General features: G+C 39.1%; 1 pseudogene; it reads left to right on the top strand.

The window, feature by feature from the left end:
* The window catches only part of LOC147444040 (uncharacterized), a 63,309-nt pseudogene extending 43,611 nt beyond the window's left edge, over window positions 1–19,698 (top strand).
* Window positions 19,699–23,265: the final 3,567 nt, after the last annotated feature.

Raw genomic sequence — 23,265 nt, 5'->3', positions numbered from 1 at the left:
GCATAGAGGACATCCTATGGCCTTGGGGCCGTAGGGTTTCAATATTGACCATAGAGGATTTCTTACTGGCATAGAGGCTACCTTGTGGCCCTAGGTCCATAGGGTGCAAACATAGAGAATAGAGGATTTCTTACTATCATACAAGGTACCTTGTGGCCCTAGGTCCATAGGGTGAAAACATAGAGCATAGACGATTTGTTACTAGCATAGAGGGCACCCTTTGGCCCAAAGGCCATAGAGTGACAACATGTAGCATAAAGGGTTTCTTACTAGCATAAGAGGAAGACCTTGTGGCCCTCGGGTCATAGGGTGCCAACATAAAGCATATATGGTTTCTTACTAGTGCTCATAGAGGGCATCTTGTGGCCCTATGACAACCCATGGCCTTAGGGCCATAGGGTGACACATAAATAAAGTACCATATGGATTTGAAGCCATATATCTATTTATATGTTGAGACCTCCCAACAATCCTAACCCTATGGCCTTGAGGCCATAAACAGACATATTTTGGATTATCTTAAAGTCATAGAGATATCTACAAAGAGAATCGTATGGCCTGAAGGCCATAAGAAACTTAGTCAAGGAAATCATCCAATGCAAGAAGATCATGGCAATAGAAAATGAGACTTCTTCTCTAGAGCTTAAAGGCATAAATGTTTCTCCAAGTATAGTTCTAGGCGCCACCATCATGGACAAAGAACTATTGTAGCTAGATAAAGATTAGGAATCTCTAGACAATAAGGAGCATAAAAATAAATTCATTGTAGATGTGTTGTCAGTTAGTAAATTTGCTATTTGCGAGTAGTTTTTCTAAGAGTGTGACAAAACAGAGTTATCAAAATGTAGATACTTTGGAATCTAAAATTAGGTGTTCTTTAAACTTGCAGTCCTTCAACAAGATATTGCGGCTGACAAAGTTTTACTCGAGATTGTTGGTATAGAGGATGCTAATGCCATTGACCCTACTGAGAAAGATTCTATCAATCTGCATGTCAACCAAAGAGTTTCTGACGAAGATGACAAGAATCTACAAGTCTTTGAAGGTCAACTGCTACAACGATTGGAGATGAATTTAAAGAGTAATCCAATGGAAGAAGACAATGAAAGTTCCAGAACATGTGCAAGGGAAGAAGAAGAATCCAATGAAAATATTCTAGTAGCCCAAGAGTTGGGAATTGGATTGCATGACACCACAATGGAAGTAGAAGGCAATGGAAGTAGAAGGTAATGGAAGTTCCAGAACATGTGCAATGCCAAAAGGAGAATCCAACACAAATATTTTAGCACCCCAGGATTTGGAAATCGAAGTGCATGGTGAGTCAGACCTTCCATCCACCAACAAACCAATGCTGACTATAATAGTGAGCTTGTGTGGATTGTTCCTGAGGAGATGCTGGCAAAAGTCCAAGAAAATTTGGACATGAGCATATTGTTCTTCGTCCAGGATGCATTGAGTTTTTAAAGGCTCTATTTAGCAATTTCAATGTAGGGATATGGTCAGCTGCTAATGACATGCATGTTGTGGACATCATCAAGATTTTAGAAAAGGAAGCTAAAGAAAAATTTCCATTGTTTATGATCTGGGGGCAAAGCCAATGTCAACCATGTGTGGAATCAAGGATCACTCGCTCAGATAATCCAGGAGTAGAAGCACTTTTCAAACCGCTGGCTATTGCATCATCAAAATTTGGGCTTGATGCAAGAAGATTGCTTCTTGTAGATGATGAACCATTAAAGGGATGTGTGAATCCTGCATTGAATTGTATTTTTCCACCATCATTTAATGTTGATGATGAGGAGGATAATATCCTCCTTGGGGAGCTGCTACCATATATCAAAGCTCTCAATCATGTTAATGACATTCGCACAGTTACAGGGTCTCATTTATATGGACAAGCACCCATTGCTCAAGGTCATGAGCTTTATAACCGTATACACAAGGTTGTTGCAGAGTGGGAGGAGAGAAATCTAATTTTTCTAGGAAAAACCTACTCCACGGGAAGACTACCAGAAGTTTCTCGTCCTCTTCACGATGAGAAAGTTACAACATCTAGCACTAGTGGAATGTCCACTCGAAGTCAAAACAAGAAACTTTCAGCACGTGATCGAGAAAAAGTAAGGGTCTTAAAGAATATCAAATCATTATCAGCCTTGAAAGGTACACAAGCAATCATGCTTGCCCAAAAATTGGGATACAAGGAGCCTGTGATCAAAGTACATGAAGCCAGGAATTATATAAAGCATCTAAAAATTCAGTATGATCTCAAATAGCCGTATATCAAGAAATGATGGAGCAATGTTTTGTAACATTTTGTCATTTACAAAGATCTTGATGTACTCAGAGACTTTGTTAGAGTGCTTAGGGTTTCAAGATATATGAAGATGTAAATGATTAATAGTTTTTTAAATTGTCTTTCAATACTATAAGTAACTTCTGAGTTTCATGTGCCAAATGCTCTTTTTTTTAAAAGCTTTTATAGTTGTTTGCTTTGAAATTTGAGTTCATTGTGCCATCAAGGACAATCTACATGCTCATAAGGTCAAATCTCACCTTATATGTCCTTGGGGGAATTTCACTTTATGGTCTCAACACCCTATGTGAATCTAAGGCCATAGGGTCATAGTCTGGCATGTGTTCTTACATAGGACTTACTAAGTGTAACCACAAATTAGCACCCTATGTCCCTAAGGTCTTCAACACACTTAAGATCTCTATATTAACTTTTTTTTAAAAATCATTTCAGGGCTTCTAAGAAAAAATGTTTTGCTATTAGATTATCACACAATAGAGGAGCTCCCTTTCATATTACATTAAATATCACATTCAAACCAAGAGCAATGGTTTCATTATCTACCAACATCTTTCAAACAGGACAAAAGAACGCTTATCTTGGATTTAGAGGGTGTGTGTGCGCTCCTTGCCGCACTGTCGAAGCAAGGGACTTTCCAATACACCGTGTGCGAGCCACAAATGGCTCCAAGCACACAACAAGCCTAAACTAGCAAGCTCAAGAAAGCAAAGGGTGTGTCACTCACTGCTCTACGCTCGTCTTCGTGGTGGATTCCTCGCCGTGATGAAGAAGAAGCTGTAGTCGTGCCGCGCTCAACCGCTTCGCCGCCGTCGTGCCTTCGTAATGCTCGATCGCACACACACTCTCCCTCTCTCTCTCTCTCTCTCTCACACACACACACACACACAAGGAGGTGAAGAAGAAGAAGATGGAGATGGAGATGGAGCAAGAGCACTCTTCTATTGCACGAATGAGAGAATGAGTGAATTTTAGGTTTAGTTGGCTTTTATATGAGCTCACCCCATTCACACTTGGGCGCCCATGCTTAGCCAACTAACCCTAGCATGTTCGTGTTAGAGTGCGCCTCTCATCGGCGATCACTCTTACCCTTTTCCTATTGGTCCGACAAGCCCTGTACCTGACTCTAAATAATACAACGTTTATAGATCATAGGGTGTCCGTGTGCCGTGAGGGTTAACATGCCCCCCTTCCTGATGTAGATTCCGTCCTCGGAAGCTATTGAGTTGAAGCTGGTTCGTCGAGGTGGAAGAGCAGTCGACATGGATGTGCGTAGCCTTCTTCAATCACTGCAAAATCAAACAACATTGCCACAGTAATTGCATTCTCATATACAATTAAAAATCACATGCAATTTTAGACAGACAAATTGATTGGTAACAAAATTTTAGACAATTTGTCAGCAATGAACATTAAATTGCAATGTAATCAAATGCATAAACAGATGTAAAGGTAGAAAATTAAACAAGTCTGGGGTCGCTAATTTGACGGTCGAAAGGCACTAGAGATCGAATATTAATACCATGGGTAAGCTTCTTAATTTTCTGTGGTCAATTAAGTTGTTTAATCGCGAGAGCCAAGTATTCATGTTCAAGGGCTGACTAGAGGCTATATCTAGAAGACCTTGTAGTTAAGCTACCATAAAAGGAATTTCTCATGAAATCATCGCCTGACTGATTACTCTTTCTTTGACCCCCCAAAGTCTTTTCACATTGATTCAATTTTGATGTGTGTGCTTATTTTGTATGCCTTGGGTTTTTTGCTTTTCAAGGAAAAGCGCCCACACTGGGAACCTCTAGGGCTCTAGTACCATAGGCGATACATGTGAGTGAAGTACCAATTTAAGCAGGGATTTCTCTTCCAGCTTAAAATTTTACATTGCGGCACTTTGATTTTTTGTTTGTTCATTTTCAGCATTTTAATTTTGTAACTTTGGGGGGTCATATAACACTGTTACCCTCCCCAGGCTCATCACATTAGTAAACTCCCTTTATAATACTTAAGCTAAAGGTCAATAGGGTTAAGCCCACTAGAAAGCCCTAGTACATTTCACACAATGCTGCCAAATCGGATTAAGAACCTAAGTAACCATTGCTTATTAGGAAGGCATTCCCCATGGTATTAAGAGAAGATCTCTAATACCTAGCTTGGTCAAACTAGCTTAGTCGGACTGCTTGAGTTTTAAACCTAGACAACTGATTATGACAAAACATGACATTGAATTAAATGTTTGATACTAAGCAAATGCGCTGAATATTATGCTACCACTCTCAATCAAAGCAGACAAACATGGATGCAAAAAGATAAGGGGCAATGATAATGGACAAGAAACACATGTTTGTGTTGATGGTCGCGCTTGATCTGAAGTGTGAACGAGAGAAAGATTCCATGCAGGTCCAAATCCTATCAATTGCAACACGCTTCTGTACACGCTAGGAAACAAAAGGAATACCTCCAGGAGGTACATTAGTGGGAAAAGAGAACTTCGCTAATCTCTCAACTCTAAAACAGAAACACTCCTATCGTACTAATCTTACCTACCCTCCATCACTCAAGTGATGAGGATCAAAGGTGTTTTATGGCATAGGTTTTTGTTTCACTGTACCAGATGTGACATGTGTAGGTCTGAGTCAATGTTTTGACTTTTAATGTGCATACTCGTTTGCTAATTGCTCTTGCTCTTTTTTTTTTTTTTGTGAGTATAAAGCTTTATATGTACATTCCCTAAGATTGGGAGATATAGAGGTCAGGGAGAAAGGTTGAGAGGGAAGAAAGTGAATGATGGATGTCCACAAACACTCCCCCCTTCCTTGGGTAGATCATACCATTTGAAATGAGCTTGTCACCCTTTGAAACCAATTGTTCCAGTTGGTAATAGGTGAGGATTTTTGCCAGTAGTTTTCTATTACCCTAGGTGCCTCGTCAAGCTGCAAGGGTGGTAAGGTACTCTCCCAGGATCGAACTTGAAGTGGTTCATCAGGTGATTCTTGAACACTGGGAGGTGTGGATTCTTTTGTAGCTTCATGGAGGTCCACTACTATAGATGGAGGCTGTGTAGAAGTTTTTACCTCTATGGATGTATTACATGAGGAGCTAGAAGCTTCATGGGACTCCCCCCTTCCTGAGCTAGGTGGAACAAATCGTTCTTTCTTTGGTACCCAAACTAGCTCTGGACTAGGTGTGTAGCATTCTGTGATCTTTCCCTTTCCACGATCATTGATTCGTTTTGGAGCTACGGGATTGGGCTCACTTGGGTCAGGTGATAGGTAAGAGCACAATCTACGTTTTGGCACCCAGATTTGATCATTTCCTTGATAGTAGCCTTGGGCTTCCAATAGTCGTTTAGGGATCCATCGCAACATTTTCTTACTTTCTTGGAGCGAGTGGTACGTTTCTTACAAGGCTTCTGTTTTTTAGCACTAGTTATGGTCACTAAAGAAGTTTTAGGGACCCACTTGTATGTTTTCTTCGTTACATTAGGATGAGTCTTGTCAGAAACGATATGCATTGCTTGTAGCATATTTAAGGGTATAGGCATTTCATCCCCCTCAGGTGTTACCCAGGTTGTCCCCCTATTTCCCCAAGTGTCTATGGTTGCTGCTAGGTGGACCCAATCCACATTGTCCGACTCAGTCATCCCAGGTAGGATATCCATATGGACACTCTTTGGGGGTGTGGGGTCCACGTGAGATGTGAAAGGAGAGTCCACTTCCCCACCCCCTTCGTGTGCTTCATTTGCATCACGTTCCGAGCGAGTAGCTCTACCTAATGTTTCCATGAAACGGCTAAACATACTAGTACTAGGCTGTGGAGCTTCGAGAGGTGCATGGCCTTCCCTCTCAGTGTTTTGGGTAGGGTATACTTCCATGATTTCTGAGTCGGAGGAGGAATCACTAGCGGCTATTTTAGGGTCTTGGGTGGTGCTACCTTGTGTCCCCGCTGAGGGTCTAGAGCCTATCGTGGATGGGTAATGGGTGTCCGTATGAACAGAGGCACTACCAATGTGATCGTGCTCTAACACTCGTCCAGAGCGTAGGTTCATATGACTTGATCCCCTAGAAGTGTCAGTGAGTGCCCGTGAAGGCTGCTCACCTAGTATTTTTGGGTGTTTTGCAACCCAAGTCTTCCCTTAATTTGACTTTTTGGTCCTTTTTTTCTGACTCGGCTATAGAATAGAGCGTATGATAGCTCAAAACGAGCGTCTCGGTCAGAGGGTCGTGCCGTGCTTTACAGCCCTCCGTTTGGTCACTCTATGCCCTCGGAATCCCTAAAACTGTCAATTTCCAGTAGGGAACTAGGCCCAAACTAGAAAGTCTAAGGGTGCAAGTGGGAAGAGAAAGGAGGAGAGTGGAGGACTTGCCCCACATGCTCTCATTCTCTCTTGAGGAGGTAGGGTATATATAGAAGAGTGAGTCTAGTATATATCAAAAGACTGAGGATTGAGGCCTGGGCCTGGGCCTGGGCTTGGGCTTGGGCTTGGGGAACCGATCTCGATCTATCTTTTATACAAACAAACCCGTCCGTTTTTATAACTCACGTTTTTTATTTTCGAAAATTTAACCTCCCCCTCACTCGAGTTTTTATTTTTCGGATTTTTTTTTTCAAAAAAAAATTCCAAAAAATTTAAATTATTATTTTTATTTTATTTTATGCAGAAAATGCAAAAATTGCAGAAATTGAAAATGCAAAAAATTTAACACAGAAAATGCAGAAAATGCAGAAATTGAAACTTGACAGAACCAGAAAATGCAAAAAATGCAAAAACGCAAGAAATTCTAACTGTGCAGTGCAAACCAGAAAACGTAAAAAACGCAGAAAACAGAAATCTCCACACAACTACACACACTCATTCCCTGCCTTTCCTATGATAGAAATTGCACCACAAGAAAGCGCAAAGTGCTTAATCGAGCTTAGTGTAGGGCATTTCCCCGGCAGCGGCGCCAAAAATGTGTGCTCCTTGCCGCACTGTCGAAGCAAGGGACTTGCCAATACACCGTGTGCGAGCCACAAATGGCTCCAAGTACACAACAAGCCTAAACTAGCAAGCTCAAGAAAGCAAAGGGTGTGTCACTCACCGCTCTACGCTCTCCTTCGTGGTGGATTCCTCGCCGCAATGAAGAAGAAGCTGTAGTCGTGCCGCGCTCAACCGCTTCGCCGCCGTCGTGCCTTCGTAATGCTCGATCGCACACACACTCTCCCTCTCTCTCTCTCTCTCTCTCTCTCACACACACACACACACACACACACACACAAGGAGGTGAAGAAGAAGAAGATGGAGATGGAGATGGAGCAAGAGCACTCTTCTATTGCACGAATGAGAGAATGAGTGAATTTTAGGTTTAGTTGGCTTTTATATGAGCTCACCCCATTCACACTTGGGCGCCCATGCTTAGCCAACTAACCCTAGCATGTTCGTGTTAGAGTGCGCCTCTCATCGGCGATCACTCTTACCCTTTTCCTATTGGTCCGACAAGCCCGGTACCTGACTCTAAATAATACAACGTTTATAGATCATAGGGTGTCCGTGTGCCGTGAGGGTTAACAGTGTGCTTCTTGCAACATTTGAGCTTTAATCAAGGCCAACTTGGACCAAGTACATGTGCATTGTAGAAGATAACAATGAGGTGTATGCGGTGCATCCAGATGCAGAGTATTTCTTAAGATTTTGCTTTGAGTTGTTTGAGGTTTGGATTTGGAGCTGCCATCGTTTACAAAAAGCTCAACACATAATCAAGACTTGTTTTCCTACACAAAGTCACAAATTCAAGATGATTATGGATAACCGGTGCTGCCAAAATTCAAATTTCATGATCGGTTACAAAAGAGCCTATCACAAAAATCTTTCGACCATATGGAAGCTATTTGATTATTTAGATGGGGGCAACACTATAATATTTGATGATAGTCCATATCGAGTGATGTGGAATATGCAAGGAACTTATATGATTTTTCCAAATTTTTGGAACCAACCTACTCAATTGCTTCAAAGTTTTTTAAAAGATGAAATTGTTCCATGGTTATGTGGATGGTTGTATGCTAAAGACAAGAGAGACTATACCATAAGAAATTTTGTAATGTTCCATCCTGATCCCGAGACTCACTATGTAATGCAATGTTATATGTCTCAAAGGACTCAAAATCTCAAGAGAAGGAGGCCATTTTAAGTGTACTAGTTAAGTATTCTAAATAGCATCTACCAAGTATTTGGCAATGTGTACTTTTCAAAATTTAAACTTGATGGAATGTTGTGGGATATCTTGAAACATCTTTAAGCTATTTTTTTAATGAAGTGCATCCTATTGTCAGGAGACTTCTCTCATTCAAGTTCTTTGGTTTCATTGTTTGATGCTTCTATGGTATTGTTACCTTTTTCTTCTTATTAATCGTCTTTATTAAGTGATCCAAAAAATCAAAATTTCTTGACATTTGGTAGTGTTACAAAACGGTGTTTTTTGAACACCTTCAATCTTGGAGATATCATACTCTTTCTAGTTAGTCTTTTATTGTATATGCGATGAAGACCATCATTTTTATGAAACTGTCAAGTTGGTGGTAATCTTTATGTTTATAATTTATACTATTTTGATATAATCAATGTATACAATGCGTATTATTCACATCAAATGGTGTTTTTAAACACCTTCTTTTTTTGAGACACCATCTCTAAAACCTTTGAGTGAAGTTTTAAAGCATGTACTTGATGTGAAAAATCTTCATCTTAACATTGATTCTTTGGCACAAACTTATATTAGGAGTTTTTATATTGTAGTTTTATGTTAAGAAATAATTTCAAAGTTAGAATTATGATAGTTTATCTAAGTAAGTGTCTCATCTAACTTTGTATAGTTAAATAAAATACCAAATGGAATTATAGGTGCAATAGATGACATCTTATGGTCTTAGGGCCATAGGATACTCTATAGTATTGTTTATATTTTTTAATTGTTTGTGAACATAGATCATAGAGGGTTTTTCTCACTACCATAGAGGATATCCTATGGCTTTGGGGCCACATGGTCTCAATATTGAGCGTAGAGGATTTCTTACTAGCATAGAGGGTACCTTGTGTCCCTAGGTCCATAGGGTGCAAACACAGAGTATAGAGTATTTCTTACTAGCACAGAGGGCACCCTATGGTCTAAGGCCATATGGTGACAAAATATAGAATAAAGGGTTTCTAACTAGCATACGAGGCACACCTTGTGCGCCTGGGGACATAGTGTGCCAACATAGAGCATAGAAGGGTTTCTTATTGGCATAAAAAACATTTTGTGGCCCTAAGACAATCTACATCCTTAGGGACATAGGGTGGCACATAAATAAATTCCCATATGGCTTTGAAGGACTGGACCTCTTTGTACGTTGGGACCAGCTAACAATCCTAACCCTATGGCTTTGAGGTTATAAAGAGACATATTAAAGTCATAGACATGTCTACAAAGAGCACCATATGACCTTAAGGCCATAGGTGCAATAGATGGCATCTCATGGTCTTATAGCCATAGGATACTATATAGTATTGTTTTGACTTTTTAACTGTGAAATATTAGTTTGAATGTTGTTTAAATTATAGTGTATTTAAAACTTGATAGCATGCTACAAAACCATGACCAAGTATTTTGTTATACATGGATTAAGGTCACCAAATTATGACAAGAGTGTTTAATAGTATTTGCCTTTACATATTATCTTTTTTAATTGCTGTAATTAATCTATATGCTGCTTTAAAATCATATCAATTGGTTTTTTTGACACCTCATTTTTTGAGAAGCTACTTCTAGAAGCATTTGTTGAATTTTGAAAAGCACTGATGTCATACAAATCCTCTTTCCAAAAACTATATTGGAGGTTTATTCTTAAATTTTATAGTAGAGAAATTAAAATAGACTCATACAATCATGATAATTTATCTAAATTAAAGGCAACTAAAGCTTAGAAATCATTAAATAACACAATCCTAGCATACACATTTAGAATTTGGGAAACGGGATTTTCCCAAATTATCTAAAATGGTGTTACAATATTTTCAACTCCTTAAATAGGATAAGAGGCATTGTTGGCACAAGTCACCGTATTCCCATGAGGGATAGACTCAGTAGAGGTAAACAAATCACGATCTGAGGTAATGTGCTTTGTAGCACCACTATCAAAATACCACACAGTGAATCTGTAGCAACTGACAGGCATGCATCATGGACAATAGGATCAAAAAATGCACTCTGCAGTAAATGCCCATTCTACATCAACATCAGCATCACAATCCCCTTTGACAGAAGACTCTACAATCACTGCACTTGTATTGGACCCTGTAGTGGATCCAACCTCTTTCTTCTTAGCCTCTTTTGCCTTCAATTTTGGATATTGTTTGATTAAGTGATCATTATCTTTACAATAATGGCAACGCATCTTCTTTTTTTCCTTATGTGGGACGGGTGTCTAACCTCACTCATATCTTATTGCAGACATAGCGAGAGCCACAAACATAATGATTAATCCATGGGACGAAGCTGACTCAACTAGTGCATAGAGGCTACAAGAGGTTGTCAACCTCTTGGAAAACAACAGACAACTCGCACCTACCTCAAGCTACACTCAAATGACAAAAATCATCAAAAGCTATTCGCTAATCGGTAAACAAATCATAACCGTTACAGCATCAAACAACATCCAAACGTTATGAAACTTCTAGGACATGTTTGTAAGACCTAAGCACACATGCTTATGGTCTCAAATCTCACTTTAGATCAAGTGTCAAAATCACAATTATTAATAGCAGTGAGTTTTTAACCTAGTCGTTTTTGACCCTAAATGCATTTGAATGCTTAGCAATGATGCCCCAATACCCCGCCTATGCTTATTTTGTGATTTCCTAGCTTAAATTCCTACTTATAATGAAATTAGGCCACGGGTTGGTGACGTCAATAGCTACAATTTACCATGAGATGTTTACGTCAATGCGTAGAGCTCTTACCTACAATTGTAACGCAATAGACGGCACTACAATGTGACAACTGAGAAGGGAGTAAGAAGCACGAGAAGGAGAGAAGTGAGCACCGTAAGCTCACCCTGTGTTCTATTATCCAAAAACTTACAAAATACTTACAAAAATTGGCTTTTATACCTTAGCTAAGGTCTTTGTAGTCAAAATCAATAATTTGGGAGCTCTAGCTAAAGATAGGTTGATACAATCTAAAAGCTTGTAGCCGCGGCTCATCAATTACACTATTTATGTGGAAAGTAGAAGTTACAACATTTCCCATTTATCAAAATAATAAGTGTTTTTACAATAAAAGCTCCAAAAAATGTTATCCGAGTTAACTTGCTGCTAACATTCCCCCCCCCTCGACTGTGTCGTCCCTTGACACAGCTTCATGGACTGAAGTAGTCTTCAGGTTGATGGCAAGCGCATGTACGGCTCTTTCCTATTTAATTCGTCTTTCTTTGTCATGTACTTGCAAAACTGCATGGTGACTCTGTTTTTAAGTTCAATGGCTGAATAGCCAACAAACCTTGATGTAAGGTTGCTGCAGATCACTGGTCCAAATATCTTCATCCGCCATGTGAAGAAACCTGTATAGAATGCCTCTTCAAATGCCAACATATTGCTAGATGGCAGAAACATATATATGGTGTAGAAGTCGTAGAGGACTTCTTCTGAATGATGTCCACTTAAATCATAGCATAGACCTTTGTTGCCTTTGAGGAAAGACATCCATAGTGCTCCTGCTTGCTCAGGCTCGTGAAAAGTTTGAATGCAGGTGAGCAACATTTTGCAGATCTTACAAAGCATTGCACATGAGAGGTTAGAAAGGCTCTTGAAGAAGGTCATGGTGCCCGTTAAGGTTTTCACCATGTTTTCTTCTGTTGCTGGTCCCTGCTCTAGAGCTGTTAGTCGTGTGTAATTTAGCCATGTTTGCCTCTTCTTATTCAGTGCATCATGTGCCTTCCATGTCCTTACCCTTGGTACATGATAGAATGTAGGGTCCTTTTGTATGGCTGCAGGTGCTCTTGTGAACAAAATTAGGTATCTAGAATTCTTGTTCAACCAGTTCCTTCTCCATTTTGGGTAGATATCATCTGAGACTTCTCCTTGCATATCCTTGTAAAGTCTTTCCTTAACTTGCAGTAGCTCCACCTTTATCAATGGGTAGGGCAGTGATTGATGATGCCATTGAGCATTGATTTGGTTGGGAGTGAGTTGAGTTACATTTACTGAGTGGATAACTCTCAACTCCCAATCCATTGTTTCTTTCTATTCATCATCTGCTTCTTGGACAATCTGCTCTTTCAGTGCATCTTCCTCAATTTTAGAAAGCTGGAACATTGGCACTTGCTCGGCTTTAGTGATTGGTACTTGGAAGTCTGACTCTCATGCTAGCCCTTCTGACGGTTGTGTTTCCATATCAGCAAAAGAAACTGATGGTATTTCTATGGTTGATTGTTAAGAGGTTCCTGCCTCCTCCTAAGTTTCTGTTTGTTCCTCTCTTAGCAGCTGATTGACTCTCTTTAATTCTTCTATTTCCTTGAGCAATTGCTCTTCTCTTTGAACCCGCATCAGTGCAAGGTCTTGTCTTTGCATTTGTTCTATCTTCAGCTCAAGTTCATGGTCCTTGGTTCTCTTTTCTAAAGTCTTGTAGACTTTATATGTTCCCTTGATTGAGGCTACAACGGGGTTTTCTCTTATCTGTCTTAGGAATACCGCTTGATCATTGATTCGTTGCTCGGAGTACTGCAAAGAGGCATTAGCTACATCAAGCTACACTTGAATCTTTTGTACTGATAGAGTAGTGGTTAAAAGTTCATTAATTACTTCTGTCAGTTGTTGATCTTTGCTTTTGTATGCATCAGATAACTTTGTCAGGAGATCTTTCAGCTCTTTCTATTGTTTCTCCTTTGCAATCTGGTGTATTTTTTCAGATCTTTAATTTTCCCTTGAAGATCTTCAATGACGTTCATTCTGTCTTCTAGCTCTCCTTGTAGAGCATCAGTCACTTGCTTCAGCTCTTTAGCCTACGGCTAAGTGCTAATGTTCTCATCTTGTCTGTCATCAGCTGCATTTGCTTTGCATACTCATTTACCTGCATGATGACTTCATCATTGTTTCCTAGTCTTTAGGCTCTACCTGGGGTTGTTTAGAAGTTTGGGTTGTTTCATATAAAGAGATTTTGAGTTTTTGAGATCCAAACTCGCTCAAACTTGGTGAGTGGGCTTGGGACATCATGTGCTTTGGTCCCATAAGGTCAAAGCTGCAAATTGCATCCATTTTGGCAAAAAAATAAAATAATCATGATTGTTGAGTTTTTCATCAAAATGTACTTTTTTTGTTGCAACTTGGTTGTAGACATGATGTAGAGTTTGTGTGTGAGATATGGGGTGATTTGGATCAAAAAATGTGACAGTTAACTCAAAATTGGATTGAAAAGACTTTGGTACATTTTTTTAACAAATTCAGAGTTTTTTTTTTATCATTTTGGCTCATACTTGACATGTGGCATGTAATAGATGTGTACAAGTGATAGGTGAAGTGAAAAGATGAAATTCAATCCAAACAAGCATAAAAGTAAATAATCACGATTATTTACTACAATCACTTTTGTTTTGCAAGAATTGACAATTTGATGACCTAAACATCGTTAATACATCTAAAACAAGTCCTAAAATGAATTTGGTAAAGTTCGGTCTTGTCAGCATCACTTCATTCTCTTGTCGACTCTGAAACCATCGATTTTTGCGACTACTTGGCATGTAGAGTTGGTTAGTCACTTTTGAAGCTATGGACTTGTCCGCTACATAGTCCTGATGCTACTCGTCCAGTTTTGGCCCATTCGAGTTCAACCATTCGAAGTCAGTTTGACTTCATATGTCAAATTTGACTCTTTTTAGCCTTCGAGTTGTTTTCTACTGTTTAAGAGCTTCCCTTGATTGTTTCCATGAAACCATCTAGGTACATTGTGTATAGACCTTGTCTATAAGCTGCCCATGGAGTCAGAATCCAATTCTGGCATATGGCAAAAACCTAGATTATTTACTTGGAACCCCTCCCGACCCCTACCAAATGGTCATTTGGTGATATGGAAATGTTCTATTATATAGGGATATGCTACAGTTCAAGTCTTGTCCAATTCGGTTGAGTTGACAGGCCGCTATGGTCTATTTTGTGTATAGGAATTCGTGCCAACTGGGTTTCTAGGATTTTTTTCCGAGCCTAGACTTCCTACCCGGCCATATAGAATTGTTCATTGATAAGTTTAGAACTCACCCCTCATGTCTCGTGTGAGACGGCGCTGTAAATGGACGACTGTAGACTTCGAAAATCGCGCGCAAATAAGGCAGAAAGCTCTCTCCTCCAAGAGTGACTAGTGGAAATGAGGTGATTTTGGGCTACCTTGGATATCTATACTCGGACTTCCCAAACTATTTTTCACCAAATCTCTCTGTTAGTCCTACTAGGCCGTGAAATCTGTGTTAGACTCAAAAATTTCTTCAATCAGATTCCGTTAGCTCATTCTGCAAGAATTTGCAAAAGTAGGCCTTGGTGGCCTAATTTAGGCTTCCCGCTTCCATCTGTCAATTCGATTGAAAATTTTTGTGCATATCCGCCTTGTTCTTCTGGTCAGCGTATCTTCAGTTTCTCCATCTGAGCTCATTTGCTATTTATTATTAATTTTTGACTTGTTTATTGAAAAAATCAAAGAAATTAATAAAATGCACTAAAAAGAAAAGTGAAAAATAAACAATTGATAAACACTGCTTTATTAATTTTTGGTGGATTTTTCCATTTCTAAGCTCCAATATTAAAAAAATGATGAAAATAATAAAAAAGGACTATTTTTTATGATTTTCTGATAGTATATACACTGTGTACACTCATCAGGGAGATGTTATCGGTTAGAATTTTCCAGTTGATTGATTTTTTAAGGGCATTATTAGGTAATTCTGCAACAAATCACACGTTAACATCCAACTTTTTTCTCCCTCTTCAAACATTACCCTTAATTACTTAGTTCCCTTCCACCCCTCCTAGATGGCGTACTCCGGGACCACTGTGTGCATGGGTTGAACAAGCATGTCTATGAATAGCCTTGGTTGGCTCTAGCATGGTTTGAAGATCAATGCAATTCAAAAAATTATGTTGTGCAAGAGTTGGGTCTTGAGCAATTAACTCATGGGTTTCTGTGGTCGAGGTTTCCTGTTGCTGTTTCCCAAAGAAAAAATCTTGTAGCTTGTGTGCTCTTTGCTTTATTGTACCATCAAGATGCTTTGGCATGCTGATTTCTTGAGTTGTCGGTATCAATGATCTCAAAAAATTTCTACAACACATGGCCTCTTAGCAGGCCTTGCTTGGGTTGCATGCTTCTCATCTGCCCTGGCGGGAGTCTCATTGGGAACAAACCCTTCGAGGGTGGAAAAGCCCAAAACATTGGGTGCTTTGTGTGAACAGAGGCTGTCCAAGTCTAGTGATGGCGGGCAGACAATGGAAGAGTGTGAAGGATGCCAGCTTCGTTGTGTACAGTCCGTCACTTGGTCAAATAGTCCGTAGCTACAATGATATATTGAGCTTGGGTTCTATAAGCAGGTGGTTGTATTGGCCCAACAAATTCTATACCCCATTTTGCAAAATCTCTAGACCCCATCATCGGTCTTAAAGGCATGCTATCTAAACAGATTGGCATTTTTGCTCGTTGACATGCATCACACCTTCGAACATATTCTTTGGCATCTGCAAAAATTGTTGGCCACCATATACTTGCCATTAATATTTCTCTAGTGGTGTTTTCACTAGAAAAGTGACCTCCAGCTAATCCAACATGTGCTTGTTCTATAATGGGACTATATCCGTCTATATTTGTACAAAGACGCAGATGTTGATCCTTTTCCCTTTGATACAATTGGTTTCTAATAAGATCATAGTCTCTTGCTTTGGTTTCAGTTTCTCTTTGGCGGTGTTTACTCATATCCTTAGGAAATGTTCGGGTTGATAAGTAAGTAACTAAATAGTTACTCCACTTAGGAACAAGTGATATTGGAACAATGTCACATGAGGTATAGGTGCTTGTTTCTGGCATTGAGGACATTTTTTTATAAATGAGTGAACATTACTCCTCATGGTTGGAAAATACTCCAAGTCTCAAGGTCCGCTGCATAGTTTGGTCTTCCGCAAAGTGAAGTCCCACTATGGTAATATGTGCTTGACCTAGGTATTGGGTTTTCTCCTCAGGATTAATATACAAAAGAAATATTCCATCTCGATTTCTTTTGTAGAGCCTTCCAGCTAGTAAAATTGATACATAGCCGATTGCTCAATTAATCCTCGTATAATAGGAAGTGGTATTTGCAAATCCACTCGAGCTATGGTCATCAATGATACCATATTTTCCAACCATTGGGGTATCATTTCCACAGAGAATAGATATGCATCTAGTAGATCATCGTCTACTCCCTTTGGTGGTCCTCCTGAAATAATCCTTGATAAATGATCTGCTCTTTGGTGAGTGGTGCCCCTTTTTACAACTATAGTGAAATCAAATTCCAAAAGAATGATGAAACATCTCACTATTCTTCCTGTGTTGCATGGCTTGTTGACCAAGTACAATAAGGCTTGGTAGTCCACAAAGAACACAAACTTGTTGGCTAATAGGTAATGTCTATACTTTTTTATGGCATAGATCATTCCTAATCCTTCTCTTTCGATGGTTGTATAGTTTTTCTCTGTCATAACTCAACTGTCTGCTAGCATAAGAAATAGGAAAATCAATTTTTATGTCTCGTGGTTGAGCTAGTATACACCCAATGGCAAAATTGGAAGCATCTACATGTATGTGGAATATCTTATTTCAATCTTGTGCTTCCAATATTGGGGCTGAAGTGAGAGCTTGCTTAAGATTCATGAAGGATTCTTCACACTCATCAGTCCATTCAAAGAGTGTAATCAAGTTGTACATGGTTTTTGCAATTATAGAGTACATGTAAAGGAATCGTTTGTAATATCCACAATGTTCCATGAAAGTTTAAACCCCTTTGATTGTTGTCGATCTAGGCAATTTAGCAATAACATGAATTTTATCCATATCAGTAGCTATGCCATTTTTAGACACTATATGTCCAAGAAGTTTTCCTTGTTTGCCCATAAATGTACACTTTTCAGGATTTAAGCAATTCCTATAAAGTCTACATTTTTCGAATACCTTTTTGAGGTGTTCAAAATGATCAGCCTGGATTGATGAATGTACACATAGACCATCCATATATACTTCCAAGAAATTCTGAAGATATTCTTTAAAAACATGGCTCATCAATCTTTGAAAGGTGGCAGGAGCATTAGTTAACCCAAAAGGCATAACCCGATAGGCAAAAATACCCCATTCAATTGCAAAGGCAGTTTTATGTTTATCTTTGGGATCAACTAAAAGTTGATTGTATCCCAAAAATCCATCTAAAAAGCAGTAAGATTCTTTTCCTACAACTCGTTCTAAAACATGCTCAATGATTGGAAGAGGAAAGTTGTCTCTAATGGTAGCTGCATTCACTTTCTTGAGATTTACACCAGGGATTTAATATTTACGTAATTACAACAAATTTTGTGTGATCACAAGGTCTTATTGACAGATTTACATGATTACACTAAACATGGTCACAAAGAATCCGGTTAAGGGGTGACCTGAAACCCACTAAATTTCCACCGGGCTCTTCCATTTTTGCTGTAGGCCCACCGGGAATACTAAAAAGCCCGGTGAGCTCGTAGAATTATATCTATGCGGGCTCGATTGGGCCCGCTGGGTCTTATTTCTTGCTTTCATCTTCAGAGAGAGAGAGAGAGAGAGAGAGAGAGAGAGAGAGGGGGGGGGGGGGGGGGGGTCGTGTGGGAGCGTGCTCTGCGTCCCAGTGTGCGACAGTAGCGGAGTACCTGACCACACAATCCGGGTATGTGTTGTGTGTGTGTGTGTGCGTTGTGTGATAGCGTGCCTTTTGTCGTATTGCAGGGCAGTGATGAAGTACCTTACCACACAATGGGAGTGTGTGTGTGAGCTGTTCTACGGAACAATGCTTATCACAGGGGCATCACCTCAGTGACGCGGGGAAGATGGTGTCCTTGTGATAAGTATTGGCTTATTGTCTGGGTACTACATCGGTAACACGGCGAATCTAGTATCCTTATGGTAAGTCAACTTCCCTTTCCATTATCCAAAAAACATATGGGCATCGATCGGTAACGCGGCTATATGATGTTCGTACACAAGCCATTATTTCTCCTTAGATTCAGGCAGCACTCGGTCCGTAACGCGGCTATAGAGTGTCGTTTGTTAGAAGCATCTGTTTTTGTAGAAATGTGGCGTTCAGGTCATTAACCCAATCGTACGAACGTCATATAATTTGTATGTGCATGTGCAGTTAATTTTTTAAGTATTAAGAATATGAAATACTTGGTCAATAATGCGACTGTGAAGAGTATTTCATATACAAATGTATGAATTGTTTGATTTTGTTGTTTTTAATTGTCCATATGAAATTATATACTAGCTAGTCATATTCAAAAGAATACTTTATTTATTAATCACAGCTATTTTAAATGCTCCATTTATATAAATTATATGCAAAAAGTATTTGCACACAAATTGCATGTTAAATATTCTTTTTTATCTTTTTAAAGGACCTCAAACATTATCGCTATTTTTAATGCTTCATTTACATAAATTCTCTGTAAAAAAGAATTTGCATACAATTTGCATGTTAAATGTTCTTTTGTATCTTTTTAAAGAGCATCAATTATCATCGCTTTTTTTATTGCTACATTTACATAAACTCTATGTAAAAAGGTGTGTGAACACAATTTGCTAGTGCGATTTGTATACTTCCAATGTTTTAAATGTTTTTGAGTCTTTAAGTTGGTGTGTGCTTTGTTTGAACTAGTATGTACGCACGGAGAAAAATATAAGTTAAAAATTCAATATATGCTGAAATATGCTAGACTGTTAACATGTATTGTTTGATCTAAATTAAGTTCTTATAAACCACTTGTTTGATCTGCATTTTACACGTGTAATAGACTGCAATTTTAAGTGAAGATTGTTTTCAATTTTTATCAATATTTCCTTGCAATATTTTACAACCCCTCCATTGTAAGGTGCATTGGCTTTACTACTGAAGCTCCTTGGATCACAATATTCCCATACTACAATGGGGGTACCGTGGACGACATGATGTGCCACTTACCATTTGCTCACGGATTGTTGAGACGATAAATGCACAGGCTACAACACGGCTGGAGGTCATTGCCTGTAGCAAATATTCCTATACAAGAGATAGACACAGTGCGGATCAAAGCAGTGATCAAGCGCCTTAATCGACGGCGTTGCGGCTGCCCACTCGGCAGGTATAGAGTGCAATGATCTTCACCCATTCAAAATAATGTTGGACTCTACTCGCACCAATAAACCACGCATTGGAATCATTGATTGGGGTATGATGCTTAGAACACCAGCTAAGCGCGCCGCAATTAATTATCTGCATCCAAGCGCACAATCAGACTCTATAGTTTTGGAGGCACAGAGAGCAGGGAATGCCAAGATTGCTAAGCAACCGTGGATTGCTCCAGAACTATACGATCCACGATGCACAGATGCATACACAAAAGCAAGAAACATTTATGCATTGGGATACCTATTCGACATGCTGGCATATTTTTGGAGTGCAGCTAAAAAAGTTTATTTTCCAAAAGAAGTTTTTCACCACCAGATGAAGATGTTATGAGGGCTATTTGGATTAAAGTAGATTGTTGGATGAAGTTAAAAGAGTCGTAACAAAGAAGAAATGCTTCTGACGTGCTGATATTTTTCAAAGAACATTTAAAGACAGACTCTAACCCTGTCCAACGTTCCCTTGTTGAACTTGCACCATCATTTTATCCGATCTAAACATTTTTATGATATATATATGTCTTGTCCAAGGTATTCTATTTTTTATTGAAGTGTATTATCTGGTTTAAAGTGGTTCATCTAATTGAGTCAATTATCTTTAGTCATTTCAAATTTATCATGTAGAGTGTCAGTATTTCAAATTTTTCTTGTGATTCAATTAGTCGCATTTGTTGTGGTTTGATTTAGTGGATTTTGACGTCTTTTGTAGTGGACGAGAGGTTGCTATCTTGTGCATGTGTGAAACTGTTGAATCATGAGATATATATTTGCCAATGATATTGAATATTTGTCTATCTGCTGATTGCAGCTCTAAGAGAAAATGGCCGATGAAGAACAAGATATTGGCACCCAATCACTGCTCGATGATCAACAACGAGTGGCTTTTAATATATTTTTGCACATGAAGTCTCTAGCACACGGTATGTCGTCACAACAAGCGACAGTACTGCTCAACGACTCTCAAAATGGGCAAATCCAAACCACATGCAATGGAAAGAGATCAATAAAGAAGTGACAAAGGACGTATGGCCATGTGAGGACGCAAATATCAAGAAAGGAAGGTGGAAAGTTTCGAAGTGCAACCATGATGAGATCAAAGAAAATGCTGAGAGGATTTATTTGGAAGTTTATGGCCATCCCATGCACAATGCAGATTGTGCGCTATATTTTGCAAAAATGTTATATGTTCACTTTGTGCAACGACGACCAGTAGACTTTTTGGCAAAGGAGACAACTGTTGCCACTCATGATTTAAGGGAGAGTTGTGTCACTTTCACCCAAGATGAGCTGGCATTCATAGTGGAAGGCGCCGACCTACAATTAAAGAGAGAGAAGGATATTTACACTACAGAATTGGCAAAGAAAGATGCAGAAATAACATGGCTTTCTATAGCCACCTAGACACCCCAACCCTCACAAGTCTGGATGGAAAAAATCATTCACCACTTAAGCCAGGATGTTCAAAATCTAACACAGTGAGTGAATCCAACACCTATACAAAGGACACACATCAGCCACCTTGTCCTGCATCCAGATTTTGTCCCCTCGTCTACTTCAGATGCATCCTCATCTTCCCAATGTCCAGTTTGCTACAAGAATTTTGATGGATGGAGTGGATATTATACATTGACATGTGGTCATTATTATCACTTTCTTTGTCTTATTCGTTTAATGCAAAATAGTAGTCGATGTGCAATCTGTTCATAAGATATTCCACAAGGAATTTATATTATGTTTGGCATGGCAAACGAGTATAAATTCAAGCAAGCCCGCCAAGATACCCTAAGCACAATTAGAAATCTGTTTGAGGATCAAGATGCTGCTTCAGAGCAACACAATTGAGATCGACAAACTATGTACAATCGCAAATATGAAGCATTGTAATTACTCAAAACACATTTGAATACAAGGTCTTTTATAATGGTTTTTGACATTACTCGTTCTACTCTCAAGCTATATTGAATCTGTTGAGTTGTTATCTGGTTCTAAGTCTGAATGTTGTGGTTCTCCTTGTAATTCAACATCAAAATCTATGATCAAATTCTCTTCTATTTTGTCTATAGTGCCTCGAGATACACCAACATTGAACTCTTCTTTGTCTTCATTTTGACAATCATACAACTAGGTTGGCATTTCCTCCTTGTAGCCAGCACTTTTGATGTGATGCAATATCTTTTCGTTGCAAAACATATACACTAATTTTTCTGCTCTTCCTGTTAGTCTGTTGAAAATAGTGCGGTGAATATACTTGTACATACTCCAGTTTCTCTCTGAACTTGAGTTTGATGCACATTGTGCCAGTACTTTCATTGCAAGGGGACATAAGGTAGAGTAATGCTCTCCACCATTCATCATCCACCACTTTCATGCAGGTTGCTTTTTTGCCATTACCTGTACAAAATCATTCACAAAAGGACCTTCTTTGCACTCATTTCTTTGATGCAATCAATTCGATCCTAAACGTTGGAGTAGAGCGTATTGACCACATGATAGAAATCGCTTACTACCTCTATATTGGACATCAGATCTAAATTACAATACTCCGGATCAAGCATGTAAGTAACGCTATGGAGTGGACTATGAGCGAACGTTCTTCCACCTTGCATGAAACTTCTTGGCCAAAAATTTTTGTTGTTTGCCAAAGAATGGTAATCGCCACTCCTTCTCTACTACAGACTCTTTCAGCTCTTGGGGATTTTCTAGACTTTGTTGGACTGACCACCATGTTATCCACACTTTGCCCAAGTTTGGCGCCCTTTGATCAAGATTGCGGATCGCGAACATAACGGGCATCATTACATGGTATGCATCCATTAAACTCCTCCACCAAGCAGCTTTATTTACATTGCCATGTAGACATGTAATTTTATCTTTTACTTTTTCTTTCTTCTCAAGCTACCATTCATCAAAGGCCACGTAATTCAATGTGTCAATCACCCCGCATTTATTACGGAGAAGTGATTCCAAGGTATAAAAGTGTGTGCAGAACCGAGTTTCAGCAAGAAGTTTCAACATCACTGACATGCGCATCCTATACAAATCGAGCACTCTTTGTCGTTTCAAGATAAATTTCACAACCTGACGTACTATATCAAATGGAAAAAATGTGTGGAAAGAACTTCTTTATTAATTTACTGGCATTTTTACAATTCTTTTTGTTGTCCATGACTACTTGAGCGACATGTTCAACACCAATTTCTTTAGTTACATTAATCAAGACCTCATAAATATATTTTCCACTTTTAATTGCACCAAAACTATCAATCACCTTTATAAACGTTTCTCTCCTTGGACAGACCAGCATTACATTGATCAGCGGTCTTCTTTGAATATTTGACCAACCATCACTCACAATCGTACATCCTAAAAGCGAAATATTTCCAAGTATTATTTTGCCAACACGCTCTTTGACTTCGATGTAACACGTCCAAGGAAACATTTCTTATCGTGTGATAAGAAGAAGCTGAAAATCCTGGACCAAACTCACCGGTTTTCTTCCAAGCAACCTTCCAATGATTGTTGTCAACCATGACCAAAGCA

This window comes from Adiantum capillus-veneris, chromosome 13, assembly GCF_014529385.1.
Source record: "Adiantum capillus-veneris isolate H3 chromosome 13, ASM1452938v2, whole genome shotgun sequence".
Classification (NCBI taxonomy): Eukaryota; Viridiplantae; Streptophyta; class Polypodiopsida; order Polypodiales; family Pteridaceae; genus Adiantum; species Adiantum capillus-veneris.
Note: the sequence above shows the minus strand (reverse complement) of the source record. Positions and strands in the feature narration are given on the sequence as shown.